General features: G+C 40.2%; 1 protein-coding gene across 1 annotated transcript in view; it reads left to right on the top strand.

The window, feature by feature from the left end:
* The first annotated feature begins 229 nt into the window (after positions 1-229).
* Positions 230-7,722, top strand: part of Tk (Tachykinin) — a 160,678-nt gene continuing 153,185 nt past the window's right edge. Inside the window, exon 1 of the mRNA XM_080281726.1 lies at positions 230-403. The gene's annotated coding sequence lies outside the window, so the exon portion shown is untranslated. The remainder of the gene's footprint in view (positions 404-7,722) is intronic.

Genomic DNA, 7,722 nt, shown 5'->3' with positions numbered 1-7,722 from the left:
CCTCTCCAACCCCCTCCAATTCTCCTTCCCCTCCCCTACCCCCTCCAGCTCACCTGCCCCTCTCCAACCCCCTCCACCTCACCTGTCCTACCCCAGCCCCCATCCACCTCACCTGCCCCACCCCTACCTCCCTCCACCTCACCTGCCCCACCCCTCCCAGCCCCCCTGAGCCTGGAGCCGACGCTGCCTGGAACACCTCGCTGCCTTCCAGTGCTGAGTAGCGCACCGGAGCTCACCCCATCCACACGCACTGCTCTCCTCTCTCCACCACTCCACCACAAGACCGCCAATACTCTCTCCACCACCACCAGCTCCCTCTCTCTCTCTCCCCCACACACCACACACACGCACACACACACCTGTCTTCAAAGCTTCGACCCCCTCTCCAGTATTAACAACTCAGGTAAGTACTAAGACAATTGCTGGAGGCGTTGGAGTTTCCCCCCCTGTTTAGACATTTAAAAGTTTTGACGTTTTTACCTGAAGGTGTTGGTTAGAGTTGTGTTTTTTTGATGATTTTGTTGCCTTCACACACGTGCCTTTTCTCACGATTCTGATTCTCACACAGAACTTTCACACGCACCTCTGGTACTTTCTCACGCACCCTTTATATAACAAACTTTCCTCACACATACTTTTCACACACACACTTAAACTTTGACAGAACTCTCAGCACACTCTCTTAATCACATTTCCTCTTTTATTGTGTCTCTAAAATACATCCCTCCCCAACACTGTGTATCTCAGATCTCACAAAGTGTGTGAGCTTTGTGTTTCTCAGATCACACAAAGCACACACACTCATGCAAACATCTTCGCATTCACACTCCCTCAAACGTCTCGCATACCATATCTCGTAAAGCCCATAAGGTCTGTTGTTGTTTGCTTTCCTATAAGTCTCCCACCCTCTCCCTCACATTTACACGCACTCACCTAGTCTATCCAGTCCCATCCTCTCCTCTCCCGTCCGATCCTATCCCCTCTCATCCTATCCTATCCAGTTCTGTCCTGTCCTGTCGTATCCTATCCTATCCTATCCTATCGTAAAAGCCGTTTCTAACACACCTGTCAGACTACCTGCTAGTCAGTGGCCATTGTAATAATTATAGTTACCTTTCATTTTTTTTTTTTTTCATAAATTACACAGTCCATACCCAGAGGCTTCACTCAGCAGATGGCCTCACACAGTCATATTTCACAGCTTGGATGCTAATACCCACCGTCCATACTGATTACATGCTAGGGTCACCTGAGTCAGGACTGGTATGATGGTATTAGTGGCAGTAGTTCATGAAACATAGGTGGGAATTTTGGAAAATCGGTTAACCCCACCAATACTGTTACATATTAGTTTTTCTTGGTACGTCCATATCATCGTATTCAAATTCAGCTTGATGTCTAGCAGGGAAAGGGATAATTGAGACTATGTAACTCTACCAATTTGAAAAATTCTCCTTAAGTGAAAAAAATCGTCAAGAAATAATAGGTAAAATACGAGACGTCCTCCGGTTAAAAATTAAAACAACGAAGGTGCATCTAAGACTTATATGTTTGACGGCCGTTTATGAAACAGTAATGAGCATTGGATGTGATTAACCTGCATGCCACGTTACTAAGAACGGTCATCAGCGAGGGAGACAGGCCAGCCATGCTTAAACCCTCATCATGGCTTTCACAAATGACTTTATCCCTCTGTTATAACCCTTTCACTACGATGTATTATTCACTCTTCCCGTAGACGTTTGTATACAGCTTAAGAGGTATTTCGAATGGGAGTGGTTACATTGAGTCTTTACTCTTTGATACAAGAAGCCATGCCAAAGATGTATAATATCGCCTTTAGATAACAAGAACTAACCAAAGCGACGTCCTAGAAGAAGGGTAATTTTTTTCTGTCCTGTGATTTATTCTTCCTAACTCTAAGCGATTTTATTCAGCTGTGGAGAGGCAATAATCCCTTCAGTACAAGAACTATTTCGGAAGCTGAAAAAAATTGTCTGTAGGTAGCAAAAATAACCTAAAGTAAGACGTCGGTGCAGTTAGGGACTTAAAATCTCTCAGGTTGGAAGTGGTCATTATTAACCTGAATAAAATCGTCTGGCAGCAGCAGGTATAAAATAGTAGACGTTCTTGGCCTAGAGGGGTTGACTGGGACTATTTTTTTACCTACATCATCTCGAAATGGTTTCAAATGAGCTGAAAAATATGTTTGACAATAACAGGAATATATTAAAAAGGTTTAGAGGACTGATGGGGTTACTATTATGGTTGTGCTTCTCTCTCTCTCTCTCTCTCTCTCTCTCTCTCTCATGCCCCTACCTGATTTACCATCCCTTTCACCCTAATTAGCCATGCAGGTGAGGAATAAGGGGTAACTTTCATATTTTCTCTTCTTTGGTGCTGAATTTATTGATGTAGGAATTACTCGAGTTTAGTTTTTGTGGAGAGAGTGAGATTGGAAAGTGGGTGTTGATTTAGAGAGAGAGAGAGAGAGAGAGAGAGAGGTGAATTGCAGTGTGCGAGTGTATATACGATGGTGTTTTTTTTTAGGTGTGAGGGTTTCAGTATGTGTGTGTGTGTGTGGCGTAAAGTGGATTAAAGTTTCTCTCTCTCTCTCTCTCAACTATTTAAAACCCCAGATTTGAAGAGCATTCAGCTGGTGACTGATATTAATTAATTTGTTCATTATTTTTATTGAAATTTTTGTATTTTGAGACGTGTAATTTTAAAAAAGTGAGGATGCGATTTTATGACTTCTTCCAGACAGGTTTTTTCTGGCTAAAATGTGATCAGCCTTTAAGAGAGAAAAGCTGAGAGTACTTTAATTATTATTATTAGTAGTAGTAGTAATAGTAGTAGTAGTAGTAGTAGTAACTCAAGCTTTTCTGTATGTAAACCCAGTTGACTGCAGGCCCTTTACCGCAGACCACTATCCTCCTTTGGTTGGGGAGGGGGCTAGGGAAGGTGGTTGAGGGACGTTTGTATAACCGGGCATATCCACTGCTCAGCTATATCTGTGCCACCCCATGAAGGCGTCCCTCTCCACCACCAGAGGGTCATAAACAGACTCCGGTAACCATTTTTCTCAGATGACTTTGTGTTATATTTATTTATATCATCATTCAATCCTACATTGCCCCATGGGGAGCGTAGGAGCCCGGGGCAAGGCAAGTTGGTCCTGACATTTAAGGTGAGAGTGACCATCCTCACTCATCCCTGAGTGGCATTACGTGAGCAAAATAAATCCCAACCATCCCTTGGATATAAACCTTTACCGGTTCAATCCGATTGGAGCGCCTTAATTACCCACTAAACCACCACGCGCCAATATTTGGTTATGTGGTTACCACCCAGCGTAGTAAATGGTTTCCTGGTGTACAGGAAACCATTTGGCTTGTCACTCAGTGTAGAGTCACCCACAGGCAGAAGGAAGAGGAAAGAATGAAGGAAAGAAAGACGGAAGAGGGAGTGTAAAGTCACCCACAGGCAGAAGAACGAGGAAGGAATGAAGGAAAGACAGGAGAGGACGGAAGGAAACAAGGATGGCGGAGAGGAAAGGGCAGACATCCATGAGCAGCACTACATAGAGTGAGTGGATGGTGGGCGCCTCCACCTACCACTACATATTTATTTATATTGTTTATTTCTACGAAGGAAATACCGTATTGAAGGGGTTAGTCTCCATTAACTACAGGCATTTCACTAAGATTACTCCCATATTGTCAATCCCTCAGTTCAGGGTGGACCTCTATACTCCATTTACCTTATTTTGACTCAGATTTTCGTCCCTTTGCTGCTCATTCCACGTAGCTGATCGGCAGAGAAAGGCAATGCCATGTCTCTGTATCTTTTCCTGAGCTCTTCCTCGTGATCAGCATCTTGTTGTAGTGTTCACGTCTTTTTACAACTCAGTAATGAACGAGAGATTGAATTAGCAAGAGCTGCGTACTGGAGTTTGAATTCAGAAGTAAGAAGGTTAGCTAGGAGAGATAAAAGAAGATGTGTGGATGAAAAGGTTGCAGAGACTGAAATCTTAATAAACAAAAATGATGGACAGAGTCAAAGAATAGCATATGAATCGATTAGAGAACTGAGTGGTAATGCAGGTAAACGCAAGGAAATACCAGTTAGAGACAGGGAAGGAAATTTATTGACCAAAGATGGAGATATTAAAAATAGATGGAAAGAGCATTTTGAGACAGTTCTTAATAGACCAATACCACCAGAAGAGGATATACCGTCTGCTCAGGAAGATTTAAATATAGAAACAGGAGAGTTGAGGCTTGCAGAAGTGGAGAAAGCAGTAAAACAGTTAAAGAATAACAAGGCACCAGGGGAGGATGGTTTATTTCCGGAAATGTTTAAAGTGGAGGGGGATAGATTAATAATGATCTTGACCAAGCTATTCAATAAGATATGGGTGACGGGGTTACTACCATCAGTTTGGAAGAATGGTGTAATTGTTAAAATTCCGAAGAAGGGAGACCTGAGTGAATGTGGTAATTGGAGGGGAATCTCTTTGTCACCGATAGCTTTGAAAGTTTTCAGTAGAGTGTTGTTAAATAGGTTGGAGCCAGTGGTTGAGGGTATTCTGAGGGATGAACAGGCTGGTTTTAGAAAGGGACGTGGTTGCAATGATCATATCTTTATAGTTAGGCATTTGATGCAGCAAGTTAATGAAATGAGAGTACCGTTAAGTCTTTGTTTTGTTGATTTTGAAAAGGCTTTTGATAGTGTTTCGAGAGAGACTATGGGGAAGATCATGAGACATTATGGAATACCAGAGGAGTTTGTGAGGGTCATTATGAACATGCATGGGGACACATTTTGTAAAGTGATGGTTGATGGTTGTCTGAGTGATTCGTTTGAAGTCAAGTCCTGAGTAATTCAAGGTGGTGTTCTATCGCCTTTATTATTTATATTGGTCATTGATTACATTATGAAACGTGTTGGAACAGAAACCGGTGCAGGTATACTTTGGGGAGAGAACAGGAAACTTTTGGATTTAGATTATGCAGATGATATAGTTTTGATTTGTGATGGGCCAGAAGAGATGCAGAGAGTGTTGGACTGTTTGGTGAGTGAAGGTCGCAAGGTGGGTTTGGTTATTAATTGTGGAAAAACTGAAATAATCAATATGAATACGGAAAATGCGCAGGAATGTGTAATTGGAGGTATGGTTGTAAAGCAAGTTGATAGGTTTAAATATTTAGGTACTTATTTAGCCAAGGATGGTTCTTTGAACTTTGAATTCGAGGAAAGGTTAAAGAAGGCTAATCAGGCAATGGGAATGCTTAAAAATATTTGGAATAATAACAATTTTTCTGTTCATACAAAAATCAAACTTTATAAGGTAATGGTTAGGAGTATCTTAATTTATGGACACGAGTCTTGGTACAGCACAGTGACTATGGAAAATAAATTCTTGGTGTTTGAAAATAAAGCACTTAGAAGAATATTAGGAGTTAAGTGGTGGGAAAGGATACCAAATAGTAGAATTAGAGAAATAACGGGAGTGCAGCCGATCGATGAATATGTTAGATTCTCACGATGGAAGTGGCTAGGACATGTGTATAGGAGACAGGGAATAGTACGAGGTACACCAGGGTGGGTGGCACTTGGTATGAGAGGTAGAGGAAGGCCAAAAGAGACGTGGGTGAGGACAATGAGACGGGAAGCTGGAGATGAGTGTTGGGGAGATCTTGAGGAGTTAGCACAAGATAGGATGTGGTGGTGTGAGTTCATCGAGGCCCTATGCATCCCCGAGGGTGCCACAGGAAATGATTGATTGATTGATTGATTCAAGATGGATGTGATGGCAGTTTTAGGCCAAGTTAAGGTAAAAAGAGTATAGTTGTGCAGAGTTTGTTTTTTCATATTTGTGGACTTATTTGCATGTTATGCATTTAAATATAGATTGCTATTGGATTGTATGTGTCTGGATTTTTATGATGATTGGTATGAAATGGGTATTGGAATTTATTTGAATTTTGTATGAACTTTGTTTGTGATTGCATGTTACTATACGTGCACCATATACACCTGTAATATACAGTACACACATGTACCTATTTAAAAAATTTGATATTTTTGTAATATATACAGTATAGTGACTGATTTATAGTTAATATGAATATATTAACATATATATATATATATATATATATATATATATATATATATATATATAGATATATATATATATATAGTTATATATAGTTATATATAGTTATATATAGTTATATATATATATATATATATATATATATATATAGTTATATATAGTTATATGATGACGATATTTTAAATGTTCATTCGCTTTAAAAATGGACGGTTTAATTTGACAATGTAGGTAAAATAATTGTCGTGAAAAACTTTTTGCATGTGCGTATTCTTCCGATCGCATGTCGGTTTTATCCGACTGATGGTGGCTTAGTCTTTCAAACTCTCTCGCATGGAGTTATTATTATTATTTTATTTTTCAGCAAAGCCAGGCGATTATATTAAACTGACAAAGGGATAAAAGGAATAAGGAAGTCTTTCACGTAGGTAATTATTTCGCACAAACCCTAGGCGACTTTAATCAGCTGAGGAAGGGTTAAGTAGTATCCTGACAGTAATAACTCTTTCGTTGTTATAATCGCGTGTAATCAAGCTAGGTATTTTAAATCGCAAACCCCGGGCGATTTTTGTTTTTAGCAGGGAAGGATAAAAAAGAGTCAGTTCTCATCCCATACACTGCCATACACTCAGGCAATTTTATTTTTGGTTGACGTTGCTGTAGACGTTGGTACTTTATTCTCAGACTTACGACGATTTTATTCATCCGTTCATAAAAACATAACTGAAGTATTTTGCTCTCTCCAAACGCCAGACGAGTTTATTCAGCTGCGGAAGATTTGCAACAGGGCTTGACTTTTTCTTGGCATAGGCGTCTTTATTTTTATTAGTTCTGTATTTATCTGTTAATCTTTAGCTATCGCCAGATTTGCTTTAGCCGAGGGAAATCATTTGCTGTTAAGGAATTGCAGATCACCAGTAATTCCTTAACAGCAAATTATTTTCCTCGTGTTAGGCGCTTTGAAAGTAGCAAAATTTAAGTCTCGTTGACGTGTAATGATTTTAATCGAATAAAATAATAAAAACTAGCTTAATAACTCTCAAATTACCGTAGACTATTTTAAATTGCTAACAACGGACATTTTTTTTCACCTTCCTTTAGACACTTGGAATTTATTATTATTATTATTATTATTATTATTATTAGTATTAGTATTAGTATTACTATTATTAAAAGGACGTGTCCACACCAAATGCTTGCTGGCGCGGGTGGGAGGTTTCCATCACCGGAACCCATAGAAGTTCTCACCGGCCCCCGGTCGCGTCCTGTGGGGCCTCTTGTACGAGTTAAAGGTGATGCAAAACTTCCAGCCACAACCGCCAGCGCCAGCACGGATTTGGTGTGGCTGTACACTAATGGATAAAACTATTAATATCTTCATTGTCGCAGATGTATCCAAGTTCTTGCCAGTGCCAGACCATATTATTTAAGTGTAGGAGTTAGAGGGACACATTAAAATATTCTTCCCATCACCAGACGATAGTATTCAGCTAAAAGTAGTTTCACTTACTATTCTCCTCTATTACGACGAGAGCGTAGCACCCGCCTGGCAATGCACTGTCACCCCCTTTCTGTCCAGCTCTCCTTTGCAAGGGTTAACC

This window comes from Coenobita brevimanus, chromosome 90, assembly GCF_032717465.1.
Source record: "Coenobita brevimanus isolate Jiangsu-jjx chromosome 90, ASM3271746v2, whole genome shotgun sequence".
Taxonomy (NCBI): domain Eukaryota; kingdom Metazoa; phylum Arthropoda; class Malacostraca; order Decapoda; family Coenobitidae; genus Coenobita; species Coenobita brevimanus.
This window is presented reverse-complemented; position numbering and strand designations above follow the sequence as displayed.